This window comes from Pelophylax lessonae (assembly GCF_965119305.1).
Source record: "Pelophylax lessonae genome assembly, chromosome: 1".
NCBI classification, from domain to species: domain Eukaryota; kingdom Metazoa; phylum Chordata; class Amphibia; order Anura; family Ranidae; genus Pelophylax; species Pelophylax lessonae.
Genome location: NC_138768.1, coordinates 889,601,488 through 889,623,356, shown reverse-complemented (window position 1 = coordinate 889,623,356; position 21,869 = coordinate 889,601,488). Strand labels below are relative to the sequence as shown.

The following is a 21,869-nucleotide window of genomic DNA, read 5'->3' as shown; positions in this document are numbered from 1 at the left end:
GATACTTTTTGAGGACTTTTGCTATGTCCAAGCTTGGGTATATTTCTGACTGGGAAAAAAATTGGCAAGGCCCATGGTTCCCTGAGGTGACTTGCGGTAGCGACTTTAGCGGTGAAACCTTGAATAGGTCGCAGTTCCACTCTGTCTGGAAAGAAAGAAACGTGATCCTCGCCGATTCCCAGGGCTTGCAATTCCGATATGCTCCTGCCAGATGTAATGGCTAGAAGAAAGGCCATTTTTAAGGATAAGTTCCAATCAATATTTGTTCCATAGGAGCAAAAGGATGGCTTCCAGGATTAGAGTTAGGACCCATTTTGGAAAGGTGCGTCTGACCGGAGGGCGTGACTTTAACACCCCTCTAAGGAACGTAATTACAAGAGGGTTGACTGCCCATCTTGAATTTGTTGCCGCTGATAATGCGGCCACCTGGACCTTTAATGAACTGAGACCTAGGCCTAGTCCGGTCTGTAGGAACCCCAAAATATTGGAGACTGAAGGTGAGAATCGATCAAAATTTTTTACAGCCACAAAGGTTTGGAACTTTTCCCAGACTCTTGAGTAAATGGAGTTTGTGGATGGTTTCCTTGTTTGAAGGAGTGTTAAAATGACTTCCGGGGAACAGCCTAAGGCTTCAAACCTCCGCCACTCAATTTCCACACCCGTGGATCCAATCTGTGCGGGTTTGGATGAGAGACTCTGCTCTGCTGTAGAAGTTGAGGGAACAGGGGAAGTGTCAAAGGTGTGCTCACAGACAACCGCATGGCTAGTGGAAACCAAGGTCTCTTGGGCCAATAAGGGAGAATCGCGAGGATGTGTACTGGTTCCTTCAGGAGCCTCAGGAAGAATTTTAGAATAAGAGGGTGCGGTGGGAAGGCATACCCTGTGTTGAAGTCCCAGGTGCAAGTCAGAGCATCCACTGCTTCCACCTGGGGGTGTGGAAACGGGAGATAAACCTGGGAAGCTTGGTGTTCCATGGTGTAGCGAACAGATCCACCTGAGGATATTTCCAGTGATTGGTGATCTGGTGAAATACGTGCAAATGCAGGGCCTATTCGTTGTTGTCTGGACAAGATCTGGAGAGAATGTCCGCTTGATTGTTTAGCCTGCCCGGGAGATACACTGCTCTGAGGTCTAGGAGATTTCTCTCTGCCCAGAGCATGATCGATTCTACTTCTGACAGAAGTTACCTGCTGCGAGTCCCGCCCTGTTTTTGAATATAGGAGACTGCTGCCCTGTTGTCCAGTCGTAGAAAAACTATTTTGCCTCTGATGTAGGGAGATAGAGAGGTTAAGGCTAGGAATGCTCCTCTCAACTCCAGGATGTTCGAGACTAGGCTCTCGGCTTGAAAGGACCATCTTCCCTGGACTTCGAATTCCTCGCAATGGGTTCCTGTAATGTTCTGGTACCTCTGGTACCCTTATTCCACTTTCCTATTCAGTGTATGCGTCCCACCATTCTCTTCTGGTAGGTGCGCATACACCTTTAAGACCGATGCTGTCATCACTGAGCGCCGCAGAGCGGCTATTTCAACCGTCGGCGTTCTCACTCACATGTTCGTTCAACCTGCCTTGAAGCTCATATGCTTACAAGCGTACCTCGCTGTCGGAACCTCGCTACTGATCCCTGTATCCCACTACCGGATCACTCGCTCATACCGAACCTCTCTACTACTGCTTGCTATTAGTGATAAGTACCCCGCAGGGGAATCCTCCATAACCTTCCTACTAAGCTTACACTATCTAGCTCTGCATATTAAGGACTGTAACTATCATCTGCACTGTTGTTTTAGATTGCTAGCTCCTTAGCCTACTAACATCTATCCTTGCACTGGGTTAGTCTCTCCTGTATGTCATCTGCTGTCCTACCACCTACTACCATACATGATTGCTAACCTATCTGCATCCTACCTGTTACCATCTATACTCTCATGAACATTTCTCTCAAGTGCTGTTCACCTATTTGTCACTGTTCATACCTGTCTCTTCAACTCATCACCACTATACTGCTATATACATCTATCACTCCAGGAACATCTTATTGAGTGTGTATATTTGTATGCTGAATCAGACAGACCACAGTGATGAGTCTTGGGAGTTGGAATTGGTATTTCAATGTATCTCTACATGACTACTGAGTGGAGTTTTTCTGCCGCTGCAAATCCATCTTGTTTTAGAAAACGCAGGAGCGTTACAGATTGAACAAACCTAAAATGGATTCAGCAGATTTACCCACTCAAGTGACACAATTAAAACAACAAGTGACTGCGTTAATACACGCTCTTACTGAATTAAAAGAAGACAATCAGGCTCTGAAGCAGCAGGTAACCCGTCTATCACAACTTGCCGCTGCTCAGCCCCCTGAACCCAAAATAAATCCTCCTCTAGTGTTTACAGGTGATCGCAAAAAATTTTGTGAATTCAAAAACGCCTGTCAGTTACTTTTCTTGCTAAAACCTCGTACCTACCTTACTGATCATATCAAAGTCTGTACTATTATTTCATACCTAACGGGTGATCCACGGGCCTGGGCAGACTCTCTCTTTGAGAAAAATGATCAGCTTCTCAACTCCTATGCTTTATTCCTAGCGGAACTTGCTAGTCTATATGATGACCCCAATAGGCAGAGTACTGCCGATATTCAATTGAGGTCCTTGAAACAAGGTAGGAGACCTGTAGAAGACTTTGTAGCAGAGTTCGAAAGATGGACCCTTGATTCAGGGTGGAATGATACATCTCTGAGAACTCAATTTAGACTCGGCCTATCAGAAGCCGTTAAAGACGAGCTTGCCCGAGCGGATTTACCGGACACCCTAGATGCTTTGATACAACTCAGTATCAACATAGACAGGAGGCTGCGAGAAAGAAAGGCTGAAAAAATGGGAATGCCATTGTCCAGTCCTTCTCGGATTTCGGCCGTTGCCCTACTCCTATGGAGGTAGGAACCATACGCCCACCTTTATCAACTACTGAAAGAGCCAGGAGACGATCCAGTAATCTTTGCTTGTACTGCGCATCCCCGGATCACATGATAAGCGTCTGTCCCCTTGTCCGCAAAAAAGAGGGTGAGTGTTCACATGTCCTCCTAGGGGGATTGACAACTTCATTTACTAACCCTTATCTTTTTGTTCGTTTGACATTGCAGTGGGACCAGACTAGGATTACCACTAAGGCCATGATCGACACAGGATCTTGCGGAAATTATATCGATATACGTTTTGCTACTTTAAATAAAGTACCTATTATTTCAAAACCTAAGCCTGTCTCTGTGAGTCTTATTAACGGTATTCCGTTATCTTCTGGCCCAATCACTAATCAGACACAAGCACTCCTAGTCACCAGTAACGAGTCTCATACGGAGACCACTACCTTCGACCTATTGTCTTCGCCCCACTTTCCCATTGTTTTGGGACTTCCCTGGTTACACACACATCAACCAACCATAGATTGGAAGAAACTGACCCTAACCTTCCTCTCTTACTATTGCGAGAGTACGTGTAACCTCCCGTCTTATGGAAAGATCCTGTCTGTGGTGTCAGATGAGATTGCACCACTATGCTATCAGGATCTGTCCGAAGTTTTTCTTGAGAAAAATGCTCAAGTACTGCCTCCCCATAGGGATTATGATTGCACTATTGATCTACTCCCAAATTCTTAATTGCCTTTTGGTCATGTTTATCCTCTTTCGCAGGATGAACTTTCCCATCTCAAGGAATACTTGGATGAGAATTTGACAAAAGGTTTTATTAGACCTTCCACTTCTTCCACAGCTGCAGGACTTTTTTTTGTCCGCAATAAAGACTCAAGTCTCAGGCCTATTATCGACTATAGGCAATTGAACGCCATTACAGTAAAAGATCGTTATCCTTTGCCGCTTATCCCTGAACTCATTGAACAAGTGCGTGGAGCTACCTACTTTTCAAAATTGGACCTGAAAGGGGCATACAATCTAATCCGAATCCGTGATGGAGATGAGTGGAAGACAGCATTCAGAACCAGATACGGATTGTTCGAATATCTTGTAATGCCATTTGGGCTATGTAACGCTACCGCAGCCTTCCAACGATTCATAAACGATATCTTTATAGACTTACTTGATGTCTGTGTTGTGGTATATCTGGACGATATACTTATTTATTCACGACCCTTGTCTGAACATATAAAACATGTAAGACTTGTGTTATCCAGATTACTCACACACAATCTATACGTGAAACAAAAAAAATGCTTATTTCATAAAGAAGAAGTATTATTCCTAGGATACATCATATCCAAAACAGGAATCAAGATGGATATGAGTAAGATATCCTGTATTCAGGATTGGCCTATACCAACCACCCGCAAAGCACTACAGCGATTCCTTGGATTTTCAAACTTCTATAGGAAGTTCATCAAGAACTTCTCTGCCATTGTGAGACCTCTCACACAACTCACAAGTATTAAGAAACCATTTAAATGGTCAGATGAAGCAAATTAAGCTTTTCGCTTGTTAAAAACAAGCTTTACCTCTGCTCCCATACTACGCCATCCAGACCCATCCCTCCAATACATTCTGGAAGTAGATGCGTCAAATATGGCAGTAGGAGCAGTACTCTCCCAACGACCAACGAATACTTCACCACTTCATCCAGTCGCCTTCTTCTCTAAATCTCTAAGCAGCCCAGAGGTGAATTACCCAGTGGGTGAAAAGGAACTGCTTGCTATAAAACTGGCTCTGGAGAATTGGCGACATCTACTTGAAGGCACCCGAATACCAATACTCATATATACAGATCATAAAAATCTTCAATATCTTCAGACTAACAAAACCCTCTCCCACCGGCAGGTACGATGGTCACTATTCTTCCTAAGATTTAACTTCCTAGTGACCTACACACCTGCAGACAAGAATAAAAAAGCGGATGCGCTATCACGATTAATTGAAGATAATTGCTCCGAAATCCCTTCCGTTCCTATAATACCCTACAAGCGTATTATTGGGGTTGTCCGTTCCTTGAAGGAAGAGATTCTGCACAGTATAGGTTTGGATTCACCTCCACCATAACTAACTGCTGATGCAGAAGGCTTCCTCTACTACAACGACAAACTCTACATACCCCCTACTATGCGCACCAAGATCTTGGAATTGTCACATGATGTGCCTATGGCAGGACATATGGGTATGACAAAGACCCTTAATTTGCTTACCAGGCAGTTTTGGTGGCCTGATATATAGACATCTATACAAAAATTTGTCTCTTCATGCAACGTCTGTGCCAGGTCCAAAATTGACACTACAAAACCATCCGGTCTACTATGCAGTCTACCAATACCCCAGACTCCATGGGAAGTTGTGTCCTTGGACTTTATAGTAGAACTACCACCTTCCAAAGGATTTAATACCATTTTAGTGTCAGTGGACCATCTGACAAAGATGGCACATTTTGTTGCTATTCGCAGACTACCTTCGTCCAAACAAACAGCGGAACTACTGATTAAACATGTCTTTAAGTTACATGGTATTCCAAAAACTCTTTTGTCTGACCGTGGATCACAATTCATCTCCAAGTTTTGGCAAGAACTATGTCACATACTACGAATTGAGCGAAAGCTCACTTCTCCCTACCATCCTCAGACCAACGGACAGACTGAAAGAGTCAACCAGTGCATCAAGCAATATTTACGTTGCTATACATCATACCTACAGGATGATTGGGTGGATCTCCTCCCTCTGGCAGAATTTGCCTACAACAACGCAACCCACAGTACGACCAAACAGAGTCCGTTCTACTTGAACTATGGGTTTCATCCCACTATTCTTCCACCACGCATCCTTCCATCAAGTAACCCAGTAGCCTCAGACTATCTTACCCAAATAAAAGACTCTCTGGGTTTACTTAATACTACCATCTCACACGCTCATAGTCAACAAAAAAAGTACTATGACCTTCGTAGAAGACCTTCTCCTCAGTATGCTATTGGGGACCTCGTTTGGCTATCAACAAAAAACTTAAGATTAAAGATCCCTAGCAAAAAGCTTGGGCCTCTATTCTTGGGACCCTTCCCAATCAGGAAACTTATTGGAAAAGCTGCAGTACAGCTCACATTACCAACAGACCTCAAGATACATCCCATCTTCCATGTGTCGCTACTGAAGCCCCATGTTCCTGACCAAGGAATAAGGCCTACCATCCCACCTCCACCTCCTGTACAAGTTGAAGGCGGAGAAGAATATGAGATAAAGGAGATTCTGGATTCTCGTATCCACAGAAGAAGACTCCAATATCTAGTACGATGGAAGAACTATGGGCCCCAAGACGACACCTGGCTGGATACCTCTGATATACATGCCCCTAGGCTGATTCGCAATTTTCACACAAGATACCCGGAAAAAACAGTTCTAGAGGCCTTCCGGAGCCGGCCTTAAGGGGGGGGGAGGTACTGTAATGTTCTGGTACCCTTATTCCACTTTCCAATTCAGTGTATGCGTCCCACCATCTCTTCTGGTAGGTGCGCATACACCTTTAAGACCGATGCTGTCATCACTGAGCGCCGCAGAGCGGCTATTTCAACCGCCGGCGTTCTCACTCACATGTTCGTTCAACCTGCCTTGAAGCTCATATGCTTACAAGCGTACCTCGCTGCTGATCCCTGTATCCCGCTACCGGATCACTCGCTCATACCGAACCTCTCTACTACTGCTTGCTATTAGTGATAAGTACCCCGCAGGGGAATCCTCCATAACCTTCCTACTAAGCTTACACTATCTAGCTCTGCATATTAAGGACTGTAACTATCATCTGCACTGTTGTTTAGATTGCTAGCTCTTGAGCCTACTAACATCTATCCTTGCACTGGGTTAGTCTCTCCTGTATGTCATCTGCTGTCCTACCACCTACTACCATACATGATTGCTAACCTATCTGCATCCTACCTGTTACCATCTATACTCTCATGAACATTTCTCTCAAGTGCTGTTCACCTATTGTCACTGTTCACACCTGTCTCTTCAGCTCATCACCACTATACTGCTATATACATCTATCACTCCAGGAACATCTTATTGAGTGTGTATATTTGTATGCTGAACCAGACAGACCACAGTGATGAGTCTTGGGAGTTGGAATTGGTATTTCAACATATCTCTACATGACTGCTGAGTGGAGTTTTTCTGCAGCTGCAAATCCATCTTGTTTCAGAAAACGCAGGAGCGTTACAACACCTCAGGAAGTGCCGCCATGGCTAACAGAGGATAGACTTAGAGCTAAACTAGAGAAACTTAACATAAATAAATCCCCGGGACCAGATGGCTTGCACCCGAGGGTTCTTAATGAGCTCAGCCAGGTGATTGCCAGACCGTTATTCTTGATCTTTAAGGATAGTTTACAGACGGGTATGGTGCCAGCTGATTGGAAAAAAGCCAACGTGGTACCAATATTTAAAAAGGGGCCGAGATATATCCCAGGTAACTATAGGCCGGTCAGCCTAACATCTGTAGTCTACAAGATTTTGGAGGGGATGTTAAGGGACCACATACAAGACTTTAGTAATGAAAACGGTATTATAAGTAGTAATCAGCATGGATTCATGAAAAATCGTTCGTGCCAAACCAATCTATTAACCTTCTACGATGAAGTGAGCTGCCACCTAGATAAAGGAAAGCCTGTGGATGTGGTGTATCTGGACTTTGCAAAGGCCTTTGACACCGTTCCCCACAAACGCTTACTGTACAAACTAAGGAAAGTAGGTATGGACCATAAGGTGAGTACCTGGATAGAGAACTGGCTCCAGGGGAGAGTACAGAGGGTGGTGATTAATGGGGAGTACTCGGATTGGGCGGGTGTGGAAAGTGGGGTCCCCCAGGGTTCTGTCCTGGGACCAATCCTGTTTAATTTATTCATAAATGATCTAGAGGAGGGGATATCGAGTACAATCTCAGTATTTGCAGATGATACTAAATTAGGCATGCCAATATCTTCCATGCAGGATGTGGAAACCTTGTAAGCGGACCTGAACAAAATAACGGGGTGGGCAACTACATGGCAGATGAGATTTAATGTTGAAAAATGTAAAGTAATGCACTTGGGGGCCAGAAACCAGAAAGCAAGTTACTCACTAGGGGGGAAACCTCTGGGTGAGTCTAGGATGGAAAAGGACTTGGGGGTACTGGTAGACAACAGGCTTGGCAGTGGCATGCAATGCCAAGCCGCCGCAAGCAAAGCCAACAGAATACTGGGTTGTATAAAAAAGGGATTCACTCCAGAAATAAAGAGATTATTCTCCCACTCTACAAGACTCTGGTCCGGCCACATCTGGGAGTATGCTGTCCAGTTCTGGGCACCGGTCCTCAGAAAGGATGTGCTGGAACTGGAGAAAGTCCAGAGAAGGGCAACAAAAATAATTAGGGGAATGGAGGACATCAGCTATGAGGAAAGACTAAAAGCACTGAACCTATTCTCTCTGGAGAAGAGACGATTGAGGGGGGATATGATATCAATGTACAAATACTGCACTGGTGACCCTAGCATAAGGTACAAACTATTCAGAGAAAGGAGATACAATAAGACACGTGGCCACTCACTAAAACTTGAGGAAAGGCGGTTTAACCTTAAAGTGCGTAAGGGGTTCTTCACTTTAAGAGCGGTAAGGATGTGGAATTCTCTTCCACAAGCAGTCGTATCAGCAGGGAGCATCGATAGTTTCAAAAAACTATTAGATGGACACCTTAAAGACCACAAGATACAGGGGTATACAATGTACAACATACAGTGGTATACAATGTACAACATACAGGGGTATACAATGTGCAACATACAGGGGTATACAATGTACAACATACAGGGGTATACAATGTACGGTTAACATCAAACACACACACACACATCATAGGTTGAACTGGATGGACTGATGTCTTTTTTCAACCTCACTAACTATGTAACTATGTAACTATGTAATGGCTGTCAATGTGGTGCCTTCTCCACTCTCCATCTCACTAATAAAACCCCAATGGATGACTCTCTATGAACTGATCACATTCCAATCACCGATCGTCTAATCATTGGTAAAAAAGAAGACTCGGCACAGAATATTGTACGAAGAGTTTTTATTGTACAAGATCAGAATAAGCGATTACCACACAGTAAATGATATGAATAAAATAAAGCTTAAATCTTTTATAATAGAAATAACAAATGTGTCAAATGTATTAATAATCATACATTGGTTGGACCAATAAAAAGCCGGCTACTTCAATAAATCAAGCTCATGTATTGTCATGATTTCCTGCCAACCCCACAGCGGGTCAGAGGGCGATGCGGGTGTAAACCAACCCCGAGTGGACTGTGGTGGTTTCACATTTGTTTATGGACTAAACAGTTCCACCCGTTACAATCCAGCGTCCATTTCCTGTAGTACCAGCAGGGGGCGCACTCTGATGTTTCATTATATTTCCTTTATTTGTAAACTTTCCCGCACTCTGAACATGAAAATGGAGCCTCTAATATAAGTGTGAATTCTTTGCTGTTTGAAACGTACATGAGGAGTGAAACATTTCCCGCACACTGAACATGAAATAGGACGCTCGCCCGTATGAACTTTCTGCTTTCTAAGAAATAAACTTTTCTTTGGAAAACATTTCCCGCACTTGAAACATTAAAAAGGGCGCTCACCTGTGTGTAAGTAGGTGCTTTTAGTTAAACATTTCCCGCACTCTGCACAAGATTAGAGACGCTCGCCTGTATGAACTTTCTGGTGTCTAACAAGTAAACATTTGTGCGCAAAACAATTCCCGCACTCTAACAGGGAGGCTCAACTGTGTGTATTCTCTGATGGCTAAGAAGGTTTCTTTTATGATTAAAACATTTTCCCGCATACTGAACCTTAATTGGGAAGCTCACCCCTGTGGATTCCCTGATGGCGAAGAAGGTGTCCTTTCCCATTAAAACATTTCCCACACTCTGAACATGAATAGGGACGCTCATTCGTGTGTATTCTCTGATGGATAAGAAAGATTTCTATCAAATTGAAACATTTCCCGCACTCGGAACATCATTAGGTACGCTCACCTCTGTGTATTGTCTGATGGGTAAGAAGGTTTGCTTTCTGATTAAAACGTTTCCCGCACTCTGAACATTAATAGGGAAGGTCACCTGTGTGAATTCCCTGGTGCTCATGAAGGTGTCCTTTGTGACTAAAACATTTCCCGCACTCTGAACATGAATAGGAAAGGTCACCTGTGTGTATTCTCTGATGGCTAAGAAGGTTTTCTTTATGACTAAAACATTTCCCGCACTCTGAACATGAATATGGACTCTAACCTGTGTGCATTCTCTGATGGTTAAGAAGGCTTCTTTTCTGTTTAAAACATTTCCCGCACTCTGAACATGAATACGGATGCTCACCCGTGTGTATTCTCTGATGGATAAGAAGATTTCCTTTCTGAGTGAAACATTTCCCGCACTCTGAACATGAATAGGGACGCTCACCTGTGTGCATTCTCTGATGGTTAAGAAGGCTTCTTTTCTGTTTAAAACATTTCCCGCACTCAGAACATGAATACGGACGCTCACCCGTGTGTATTCTCTGATGGCTACGAAGAGTTTCTTTACGACTGAAACATTTACCGCACTCTGAACATGAATAGGAACGCTCACCTGTGTGAATTTTCAGGTGCTTAAGAAGGTGTTCTTTGTGAGTAAAACATTTCCCGCACTCTGAACATAAATAGGGACGCTGACCTGTGTGAATTTTCTGGTGCTTAAGAAGGTGTCCTTTGTAACTAAAACATTTCCCGCACTCTGAACATGAATAGGGATGCTCACCTGTGTGTATTCTCTGATGGCTAAGAAGGGTTTTTTTACAAATGTAATATTTCCCGCACTCTGAACATGAATAGGGACGCTCACCTGTGTGTATTCTCTGATGGCTAAGAAGGGTTTCTTTACGAATGAAACATTTCCCGCACTCTGAACATGAATAGGGACGCTCACCTGTATGTATTCTCTGGTGCTCTAGAAGGTTTCCTTTTTGACTAAAACATTTCCCGCACTCAGAACATGAAAAAGGTTGCTCCCCTGTGTGAATTTTCTGGTGCTGATGAAGGTGTCCTTTGTGACTAAAACATTTCCCGCACTCTGAACATGAACAGGGAAGGTCACCTGTGTGTATTCTCTGATGGCTAAGAAGGCTTCTTTTCTGTTTAAAACATTTTCCGCACTCTGAACATGACAATGAATTCTCTCCTGTATGAGCCGCTTTATGGTATAAAGAAGATTCCCTGAGATGAGATGGTTTCCCGCACCCGTCGGCACTGTCAGATATTAGAGGACTATGTGAAGTATCAGGAGATTCCAATGATCTCCTCCAATGGTGAGGTCTGTCATGTATATGAGGAACGGGATTTACTTCTGGAGAAGATGCCATGTCATTATCTTCTGTAGTCACATCTTCCTCCGATGTCCTTCTATTCCCACCACAGAGTCCGTCTGTCAGAAGACAAGAAAAATTACCAAGAGTTTTCCACACTCATAGACACTGCTCAACACTTTATAATCAGAGTATAGCATCAAGTCAGGGAAACTCCTGGGATATTCATCTGGTCAGTGAAGTAGTAGAGGGGGTTGTTACCAACATGTGCACTAGATGGGCAACAATGAGATGACCTCCAAAACAGGAATGGTTTTACAGGTGGAGGCCACTGACATTTTTCCCTACTCATCTTTTCTGAGTGATTGTCACTAGTTTTGTATTTGGCTGGGGTCAGTGTCACTACTGGTAGTATGAGGCGATACCTGGACCCTATAGAGGGGGGTCAGTGTCACTACTGGTAGCATGAGGCCATACCTGGACCCTATAGAGGTTGCACAGGCAGTCCAACTCCTCCAGGATGGCACATCAATACCTCCCATTGCCAGAAGGTTTGCTGTGTCTCCCAGCACAGTCTCAGGAGCATGGAGGAGATTCCAGGAGACAGGCAGTTACTCTAGGAGAGCTGGACAGGGCCAGAAGGTCCTTAACCCAGGGCTTGACAAATTTTCCTGAAATCTAGGAGCCATCTAAAAAAGTTAGGAGCCAGTTTTGTTTTTTTTTTTTTTTAAACTAACAACCAAGCTTTATTTAATAAAACGGATACTAAATTTACACATAAATACGACTAGAACCCCACTCTCCTCTAGCGCAATTGGATGAAAACAGACTGTCTGTCTCTTTCCATCCGATGCCATCTGATCCGATCCACGGGATGGATAGAAAATAGAACCACCATCCGTCTGCTTTTGGTGGACAGGATCAGATGGCGGCAGATTACTGCTCCATAGAGGAGAATGCAGGGTCCGATCAGGTCTGCCTGAAAAACTGACAGGCGGACCTGATCGGACAGCCCGTGTGAAAGGGGCCTTCGGCTATGGCATAGCGATGAGGAAAAAAAAAAAAGATATATATATATATATATATATATATATATATATATATATATATATATAATATTATTATTATTTTTTTTTTTTAATAATAATAATTGGAAAAAAATATATATATTTTTTTAATAATTAAAAAAAAAAAAAAAAAAATATTATTTCGTTTTTACATTTAAAAAATAAATTAAATTAATAATAAATAACCACACTCCCTGTCAAAGGTAACTAACTGGACAGGGAGATGGCATTGTGAACAAACAGGCAGTGGAAACAGTAATTACAACAGTCATTACTCCCGGCCACCACAAGAGGGCGCCAGTTCCCATTGGAAGCCTCTCATCTCAAGTAGGCCGAAAAGCCGGGGCCTCAATTTTCGGACGGCCCGGAAGTCCGTGCATCCGTGCGCGGAAGTCCGTGAAAAAATGACAGGACACCTTCTGAAGGGCACCCCAGGCGCCAGGTCGCTAATTCTAGTCGCAAATGCGACCTGGCGCCCGGGTTTTGTCGAGGCCTGCCTTAACCCATCAGCAGGACCGATATCTGCTCCTTTGTGCAAGGAGGGACAGGATGAGGACTGCCAGAGCCCTACAAAATTACCTCCAGCAGGACACTGGTGTGAATGTCTCTGACCAAACAATCAGAAACAGACTTCATGAGGGTGGCCTGAGGGCCCGACGTCCTCTACTGGACCCTGTGCTCACTGCCCGGCACTGTGGAGCTCGATTGGCATTTGCCATTGAACACCAGAATTGGCAGCTCCACCACTGGCACCCTGTGCTTTTCACAGATGAGAGCAGGTTCACCCTGAGCACATGTGACAGACGTGAAAGGGTCTGGAGATGCCGTGGTGAACGCTGAGCTGGCTGGAACATCGTTCAGCATGACCGGTTGGGTGGTGGGTCAGTGATGGTCTGGGAAGGCGTATCCATGGAGGGACGCACAGACCTCTACAGGCTAGACAATGGCACCCTGACTGCCATTAGGTATTGGGATGAAATCCTTGGACCCATTGTCAGACTATATGCTGGTGCAGTGGGTCCTGGGTTCCTCCTGGTGGACAACAATGCCCGGCCTTATGTGGTGAGAGTATGCAGCCAGTTCCTGGAGGATGGAGGAATTGATACCATTGAATGGCCCCCACACTCGCCTGACCTGAATCCAATAGAACCACTCTGGGACATTCTGTTTCAGTCCATTCGATGCCGCCAGGCTGGACCTCAGTCTGTTCAGGAGCTCAGTGATGCCCTGGTCCAGATCTGGGAGGAAATACCCCAGGACACCATCCTTCGTCTCATGAGGAGCATGCCCCGGTGTTGTCAGGCATGCATACAAGCACGTGAGGGCCATACACACCACTGAGGACCATTCTGAGGTCCTGCAATGACATTTCACCAAAATGGACTCGCATACTGCATCATTTTTTCACTTTGATTTTCGGGGTGTCTTTGAGTTCAGCCCTCTGTAGGGTGAAAATTTTAATTTCCATCAAACTATGTGGCCTCCTTTCCTTCCTAACACATTACCCAGTCCATACCAGTATAGATCCTAACGCATTACCCTGTCCATACCAGTATAGATCCTAACACATTACCCAGTCCATACCAGTATAGATCCTAACACATTACCCAGTCCATACCAGTATAGATCCTAACACATTACCCAGTCCATACCAGTATAGTTCCTAACACATTACCCAGTCCATACCAGTATAGATCCTAACACATTACCTAGTCCATACCAGTATAGATCCTAACACATTACCCAGTCCATAGCAGTATAGATCCTAACACATTACCCAGTCCATACCAGTATAGATCCTAACACATTACTCAGTCCATACCAGTATATATGCTAACACATTTCCCAGTCCATACCAATATAGATGCTAACACATTCCCCAGTCCATACCGTTATAGATCCTAACACATTACCCAGTCTATACCAGTATAGGTCCTAACACATTACCCAGTCCATACCAGTATAGATCCTAACACATTACTTAGTCCATACCAGTATAGATGCTAACACATTTCCCAGTCCATACCAGTATAGATCCTAACACATTTCCCAGTCCATACCGGTATAGATCCTAACACATTACCCATTCTATACCAGTATAGGTCCTAACACATTACCCAGTCCATACCAGTATAGATCCTAACGCATTACTCAGTCCATACCAGTATAGATCATAACACATTTCCCAGTCCATACCAGTATAGATATCCAGTATGATGTTTTTCTGGGTGCAATCACAACACCAAACTATGACAACTAACCAGATCAATGATACCACCCAACCAAACATCACTAAGTAAGCTTTAACCCATTCTTGTATAATTACCCGAGCTGATATCTGGAGAAGTTTCTTTCTCTTTAACTGCGTCCATCATCCCAACCTCCTCTGTAAAATGCTGATCACCCTTCACATAAGTCTTTTCCTTTATAACCTCAATTTGTACATTTATCAGATCTTCATCCTAAACCAACAAAATGGCAGAAATAATATTAAATACAAAAAAATAATAATAATAGAAGAATGATATCTCTTAGGGCTTGAGATCACTTTCCTACATTCTTATCTACCTGATGATGGTGGGGGATGGTGTGATCTTCCTGTGTGGAATCCCCGGAATACGGAGGACGGGGACATCTCTCTGGTGGATTTCTGTAACTGGATGACTCCACCATGGTGTCCTGGTACTGCTTTCTGTGACCTTTTGGAAACTCTGCCTCCTCCATTACAAAATTCTCATCATCCTCCTCTTTTATCTCTTCTTTAATGTTAACCTGTGTGGAATCCCGGGAATACAGAGGACGGGGACATCTCTCTGGTGGGTTCCCATTACTGTCTCCATCTGTAGGAAACACACACACTGACTGAATACATTGTTTCTATATATTTATCAGATGATGGGGGATCTAGGTGGACCCTCCGTACTGCTCTCTCCTTTACAATAAAGTCTCCTCTTACCCGGTGATGTGAGGGGCGGCTGATTCTCCATCATGATGTCTTTGTAGAAGTGGATCTACAGATCCTCAAACATCAATCCATATACCCAAACAGTTTTTGTATTTGGTGGCCATCACTCACCTGTGCTGATGTCTGGAGAAGATTCTTCCTCTTTAACTTTGTCCATCATCCCAACATCTTCCCTGAACTGCTGATCACCCCTCACATACGTCTCTTCTTCCTCTTTAACCTCATCTTTTATATCTATCAGATTTTCATTCTAAACAAACAAAATAGCAGGGAATGGTTTCTTTAAAATGTGAGCACAAATAACCTTATACCTAAAAGTGGAATATATTTTCATACAGTCAGATCACTTTTACGATCTCGGCTTCCATCTTCACCTACCTGATGATGGTGGGGGATGGTGTGACCTTCCTGTGTGGAATCCCAGGAATACGGAGGACAGGGAATTCTCTCTGGTGGGTTCCCATTACTGTCTCCATCTGTAGGAAACACACACACTGACTGAATACATTGTTTCTATATATTTATCAGATGATGGGGGATCTAGGTGGACCCTCCGTACTGCTCTCTCCTTTACAATAAAGTCTCCTCTTACCCGGTGATGTGAGGGGCGGCTGATTCTCCATCATGATGTCTTTGTAGAAGTGGATCTACAGATCCTCAAACATCAATCCATATACCCAAACAGTTTTTGTATTTGGTGGCCATCACTCACCTGTGCTGATGTCTGGAGAAGATTCTTCCTCTTTAACTTTGTCCATCATCCCAACATCTTCCCTGAACTGCTGATCACCCCTCACATACGTCTCTTCTTCCTCTTTAACCTCATCTTTTATATCTATCAGATTTTCATTCTAAACAAACAAAATAGCAGGGAATGGTTTCTTTAAAATGTGAGCACAAATAACCTTATACCTAAAAGTGGAATATATTTTCATACAGTCAGATCACTTTTACGATCTCGGCTTCCATCTTCACCTACCTGATGATGGTGGGGGATGGTGTGACCTTCCTGTGTGGAATCCCAGGAATACGGAGGACAGGGAATTCTCTTTGGTGGGTTCCCATTACTGGATCCATCTGTAGGAAACACACACACTGACTGAATACATTGTTTCTATGTGTTTATCAGATGATGGGGGATCTTGGTGGAGCCTCCGTACTGCTCTCTCCTTTACAATAAAGTCTCCTCTTACCCGGGGATATGAGGGGCGGCTGATTCTCCATCATGACGTCCTTGTAGAGATCCTTGTGTCCTTCTAAGAATCTTCTGAGAATCCTCCACACCTCTCTGGTCAGGTCTGTGTTTTGCAAATAGAAATAAGAGTGATGTCATGTGACCTCCCAGAATCCTCCTCACCTCTCCGATCAGGTCTGGGATTTATTAATAGAGATAAGAGTGATATCATGAGAGAAGCGAGAGAAAGAAAGGTGGCAGCATTGGGTCTGGGTGAAGAGAAGAGTCAAATATGGCGTGTGAGGAGTGGAGATCTGCAATCTTGAATAAGGGAATGAGGAGTGGGGGACAACAGTGTCAGTGGGGGTTGTGGAATATAGGTGAGCAGTGTGGGAAGGGGGGTGAGGAGAGGGGAACAACAATGTTGGATGAGGAATGAGAAGTAGGGAACAGGGGTGATAGATTGGGGGGGGGGTGAGGAATGGCGGACAGCGGTGTTAGATGGGGGTGAGGAGCGGGGGACAGCGGTGTTAGATGGGGGTGAGGAATGGGGGACAGCGGTGTTAAATGGGGGGGGTGAGGAGTGGGGGCCCAGTTGGTGTTGGGGCAGAGGACGGGATTAATGTTAGTAGTGACGAGGGAGGAAAGCTGCTGAATTTTTCCAGAGGTGAGTGTCCGGGTCACCCCCGAGCTCTGCCTCTTCCCCAGATAGATTATGAGTACCTCGGCTCTGCCTGGTGAGGGCGCTACAGGAGAGCTGGAGGAAGTTTTGGTGCTCATCCTACTTATGTGATTTTACCGGGGGACTGCAATCTGATTCTCAGTGTTTTGTGTTCCTCTGTTTCTGTTCCCCCAACATAAAAACGGAAGGAGAACATTTTCTTTATGTAATTAAAGATTATATATAGAAAATAATATCTTATTACCTCCTCTGCAGCCACTTCCAGCTACGTCTCCTCTCTACTTCCTCCCGACTAGCCTCTGAAATTCCTATTTATATCTGACATCACTTCCTCTGTGGACCTACATCACTTCCTGTCAGTATCTTACATCACTTCCTGTCAGTATCTTACGTTACTTCCTGTCAGTATCTTACATCACTTCCTTTCTGTACCTCATCACTTCCTGTATGTGCGTTCCATCTGAGAGAAGTCAGGTCACCACCTTGTGGACCATATTGTAAGGTGACCAGATTTGTAAAATGAAATCCAGGGACATATTTGTTTTTTTCTTTTTTGGCAAATGGTAAACTATTTTATAAGCATATTTCCTTGAAATGATCTATGCGGTGTATGTGGGATGTGTTTATGGAATGATTGTATGATATTTATGTTATTTCTCACATTTTGTCCATGAGATAGAAAAAAAAAAAGATAAAGATACTTTTTAGAATTTTATGAGATAGGGCTACCAAATGTTAGGAAGATAAGATAGAGGAAAAACTTGGAGGGGGTGGGGATGGGGTGGCTAAATTCAAATCTAATCCGGGCAGGAGTGATGGTGTCACCCTCTCTGCAAAAGGTAAGAAATACTGCAGAGCTGCAATGTGCAAATAGTGGTGAAACCCCCGATATATATTCATAATAAAATGTAAAATATGCACATTAATTGTACTATTTATTATGATTATATATGGGGGGGGAGGGTGGTCACCACTATTTGCATATTGCAGCTCTGCAATATTTCTTACCTTTTGCAGAGAGGGTGACACCATCACTACTATATTGTAATACATTGGTTGATTTGCACAGGATATTCATTTATAGGTTTTACCATTATAAGTTCATTTGTAGAATTTTATAGATGAAGTGTAGGGCAGTGCAGCATTTTTTGTTGTTTATTGTTGCACGTTAGATGAGGGAACCGATAACAAGATTCTATTATTGCTTTTGAGATTTTTTTAGTTGCATGGTAGTTGTTTTACTTGATTTGTTATGTCCCCTGTGGACAGGTAACCAGTGGCCCTTCATATTGGTGGTCAGTGTACCCCTGTATGCTGATGGTCAGTGTACCCCTGTATGCTGGTGGTCAGTGTGCCCCCTGTATGCTGGTGGTCAGTGTGCCCCCTGTATGATGGTGGTCAGTGTGCCCCTGTATGCTGGTGGTCAGTGTGCCCCTGTATGCTGGTGGTCAGATAACCCCTGTATGCTGGTGGTCAGTGTGCCCCTGTATGCTGGTGGCCAGTGTTCCCCTGTATGCTGGTGGTCAGTGTGCCCCTGTATGCTGGTGGTCAGTGTGCCCCTGTATGCTGGTGGTCAGTGTGCCCCTGTATGCTGGTGGTCAGATAATCCCTGTATGCTGGTGGTCAGTGTGCCCCCTGTATGCTGGAGGTCAGTGTGCCCCCTGTATGCTGGTGGTCAGTGTGCCCCTGTATGCTGGTGGTCAGTGTGCCCCCTGTATGCTGGTGGTCAGTGTGCCCCCTATATGCTGGTGGTCAGTGTACCCCTGTATGCTGGTGGTCAGTGTGCCCCTGTATGCTGGTGGCCAGTGTTTCCCTGTATGCTGGTGGTCAGTGTGCCCCTGTATGCTGGTGGTCAGTGTGCCCCCTTTTTGCTGGCGGTCAGTGTGCCCCCTGCATGCTGGCGGTCAGTGTGCCCCCGTATGCTGGTGGTCAGTTCAGTGTGCCCCCTGTATGCTGGTGGTCAGTGTGCCCCTGTATGCTGGTGGTCAGTGTGCCCCCTGTATGCTGGTGGTCAGTGTACCCCTGTATGCTGGTGCTCAGTGTGCCCCCTTTATGCTGGTGCTCAGTGTACCCCTGTATGCTGGTGGTCAGTGTGCCCCTGTATGCTGGTGGTCAGTGTGCCCCTTGTATGCTGGTGGTCAGTGTGCCCCTTGTATGCTGGTGGTCAGTGTGCCCCTGTATGCTGGTGGTCAGTGTGCCCCTGTATGCTGGTGGTCAGTATGCCCCTGTATGCTGGTGGTCAGATAACCCCTGTATGCTTGTGGTCAGTGTGCCCCCTGTATGCTGGTGGTCAGTGTGCCCCCTGTATGCTGGTGGTCAGTATGCCCCCTGCATGCTGGAGGTCAGTGTGCCCCCTGTATGCTGGTGGTCAGTGTGCCCCCTGTATGCTGGTGGTCAGTGTGCCCCCTGTATGCTGGTGGTCAGTGTGCCCCCTGTATGCTGGTGGTCAGTGTGCCCCCTGTATACTGATGGTCAGTGTGCCCCCTGTATGCTGGTGATCAGTGTGCCCCTGTATGCTGGTGGTCAGTGTACCCATTGTATGCTGGTGGTCAGTGTGCCCCCTGTATGCTGGTGGTCAGTGTGCCCCCTGTATGCTGGTGGTCAGTGTGCCCCTTGTATGCTTGTGGTCAGTGTGCCCCTGTATGCTGGTGGTCAGTGTGCCTCCTGTATGCTGGTGGTCAGTGTGCCCCTGTATGCTGGTGGTCAGTTCAGTGTGCCCCCTGTATGCTGGTGGTCAGTGTGCCCCCTGTATGCTAGTGGTCAGTGTGCCCCTTGTATGCTGGTGGTCAGTGTGCCCCTGTATGCTGGTGGTCAGGTCAGTGTGCCCCCTGTATGCTGGTGGTCAGTGTGCCCCCTGTATGCTGGTGCTCAGTGTACCCCTGTATGCTGGTGCTCAGTGTGCCCCCTTTATGCCGGTGCTCAGTGTGCCCCCTGTATGCTGGTGGTCAGTGTGCCCCTGTATGCTCGTGGTCAGTGTGCCCCCTGTATGCTGGTGGTCAGTGCGCCCCCTTTATGCTTGTGATAGTGTGCCCCTGTATGCTGGTGGTCAGTGTGCCCCCTGTATGCTGGTGGTCAGTGTGCCCCCTGTATGCTGGAGGTCAGTGTGCCCCCTGTATGCTGGAGGTGAGTGTGCCCCCTGTATGCTGGAGGTCAGTGTGCCTCCCTGTATGCTGGTGGTCAGTGTGCCCCCTGTATGCTGGTGCTACGTGCAGGGTGTAGGAGGATTCTACATGCAGGAGGATGCTATGTGCAGGGTGCAGGAGAATGCCACGTGCAAGGTGCAGGAGGATGCCACGTGCAGGGTGCAGGAGGATGCCACGGGCAGGGTGCAGGAGGATGCTACATGTAGGGTTCAGGAGGATGCTACGTGCAGGGTTCAGGAAGATGCTACGTGCATGGTTCAGGAGAATGCCACGTGCAGGGTTCAGGAAGATGCTATATACAGGGTTCAGGTAGATGCTACGTGCAGGGTTCATGAGGATGCTACGTGCAGGGTTCAGGAAAATGCCACGTGCAGGGTTCAGGAAGATGCTACATGCAGGGTTCAGGTGGATGCTACGATCAGGGTTCAGGAGGATGCTACGTTCAGGGTTCAGGAGGATGCTACGTGCAGGGTTCAGGAGGATGCTACGTGCAGAGGGCACGGCTATTACCTATATTTTTTCTTCTGTATGTAATCACAGTATAGTGTGCGGAGGATGCTGGACTTTCTTCACTAGTTCTTCCAACTTTGTGCCTTCATCATCAGATCTCTCCACACTGGTTATTCTCTGGGGAGGATTGTCCTGGATCCAGTCCATGATCTGGAATGATTGGAGGTTGCTTGTGAAATTGGACTTAATGAGCATCATCTGTCATTCTGACAGCAGGTTTTGATATGGATAATACAGAAAATACCAATGGAAATGTTTATGTCTGTGGCTGTATGTGAGGGGTACAAGAAAGAGGTTTACCTCCCTACAGTAGCAAGAGTCAGAGCAGGATCCGCAAGGAAGCACACCGCCCAATATTCTGGAGAATAACATCACTCCCCATCTGACATGTGAAACACTTGCCTCTGGTAAGAGTCTCCTTATACTGCACATCGGGTGGAAGAGTGAAAGGTTGGGATCTTTTTTCTGTTTACAACACTGGCTGGTGTCGTCTTTTCAAGTGTTTGATATCTTTGAGTCGATAAGGGCATTACCTCTCCATTCTGTACACGTGGGTGCCAAGAGGGATTCTATGTTTGCACGTCCTCTTCTACACCTTTCACCTTTAAGAAGATCACAGCCTTCTTTTTGCTTGAACTTATTCATTCAAATTGTTTATATCACAATTACGTTTATATTGTCCACGGTTCATCATCATTTTTGTATTATGCACCACTTTATTATGTAACTTTATGTTACCATAGTGTTTTTCCTTTTTGGTTAGTACACATTGTTCTCATCTAGTGCACCTATTCATTATATACTACATTTTTTCACTCTATTCAGGTTAGAGTTTCAGTTACTGCTGGAAACTCTTTTTGATTGTTTGCACGCCTTATTTTTTTCACTTTCAATCACAGTATACATGTAATTATTTTTGTGTGTGTATGTTTTGTCAGAATATGTGTGAATATTATTTTCTGTGTGTGGGTGAGTCTGTGTAAAGTCAC

At 45.1% G+C, this 21,869-nt stretch overlaps 2 protein-coding genes and 1 pseudogene across 3 annotated transcripts in view; 2 read left to right on the top strand and 1 right to left on the bottom strand.

The window, feature by feature from the left end:
- Positions 1 to 21,869, top strand: part of LOC309550826 (uncharacterized protein) — a gene marked incomplete at its 3' end in the record, with an annotated part of 215,412 nt that overhangs the window by 115,685 nt on the left and 77,858 nt on the right. The window lies entirely within an intron of this gene.
- LOC309549226 (uncharacterized protein) overlaps positions 1 to 21,869 on the top strand; it is a gene marked incomplete at both ends in the record, with an annotated part of 142,167 nt that overhangs the window by 50,137 nt on the left and 70,161 nt on the right.
- LOC309549300 overlaps positions 9,855 to 21,869 on the bottom strand; it is a 47,353-nt pseudogene continuing 35,338 nt past the window's right edge. The window contains exons 2-3 of the transcript in view: positions 10,124 to 11,227; positions 9,855 to 10,041 (exon numbers count right to left, since the gene is read on the bottom strand). The product of the transcript in view is annotated as an uncharacterized misc_RNA (transcript). The remainder of the gene's footprint in view (positions 10,042 to 10,123; positions 11,228 to 21,869) is intronic.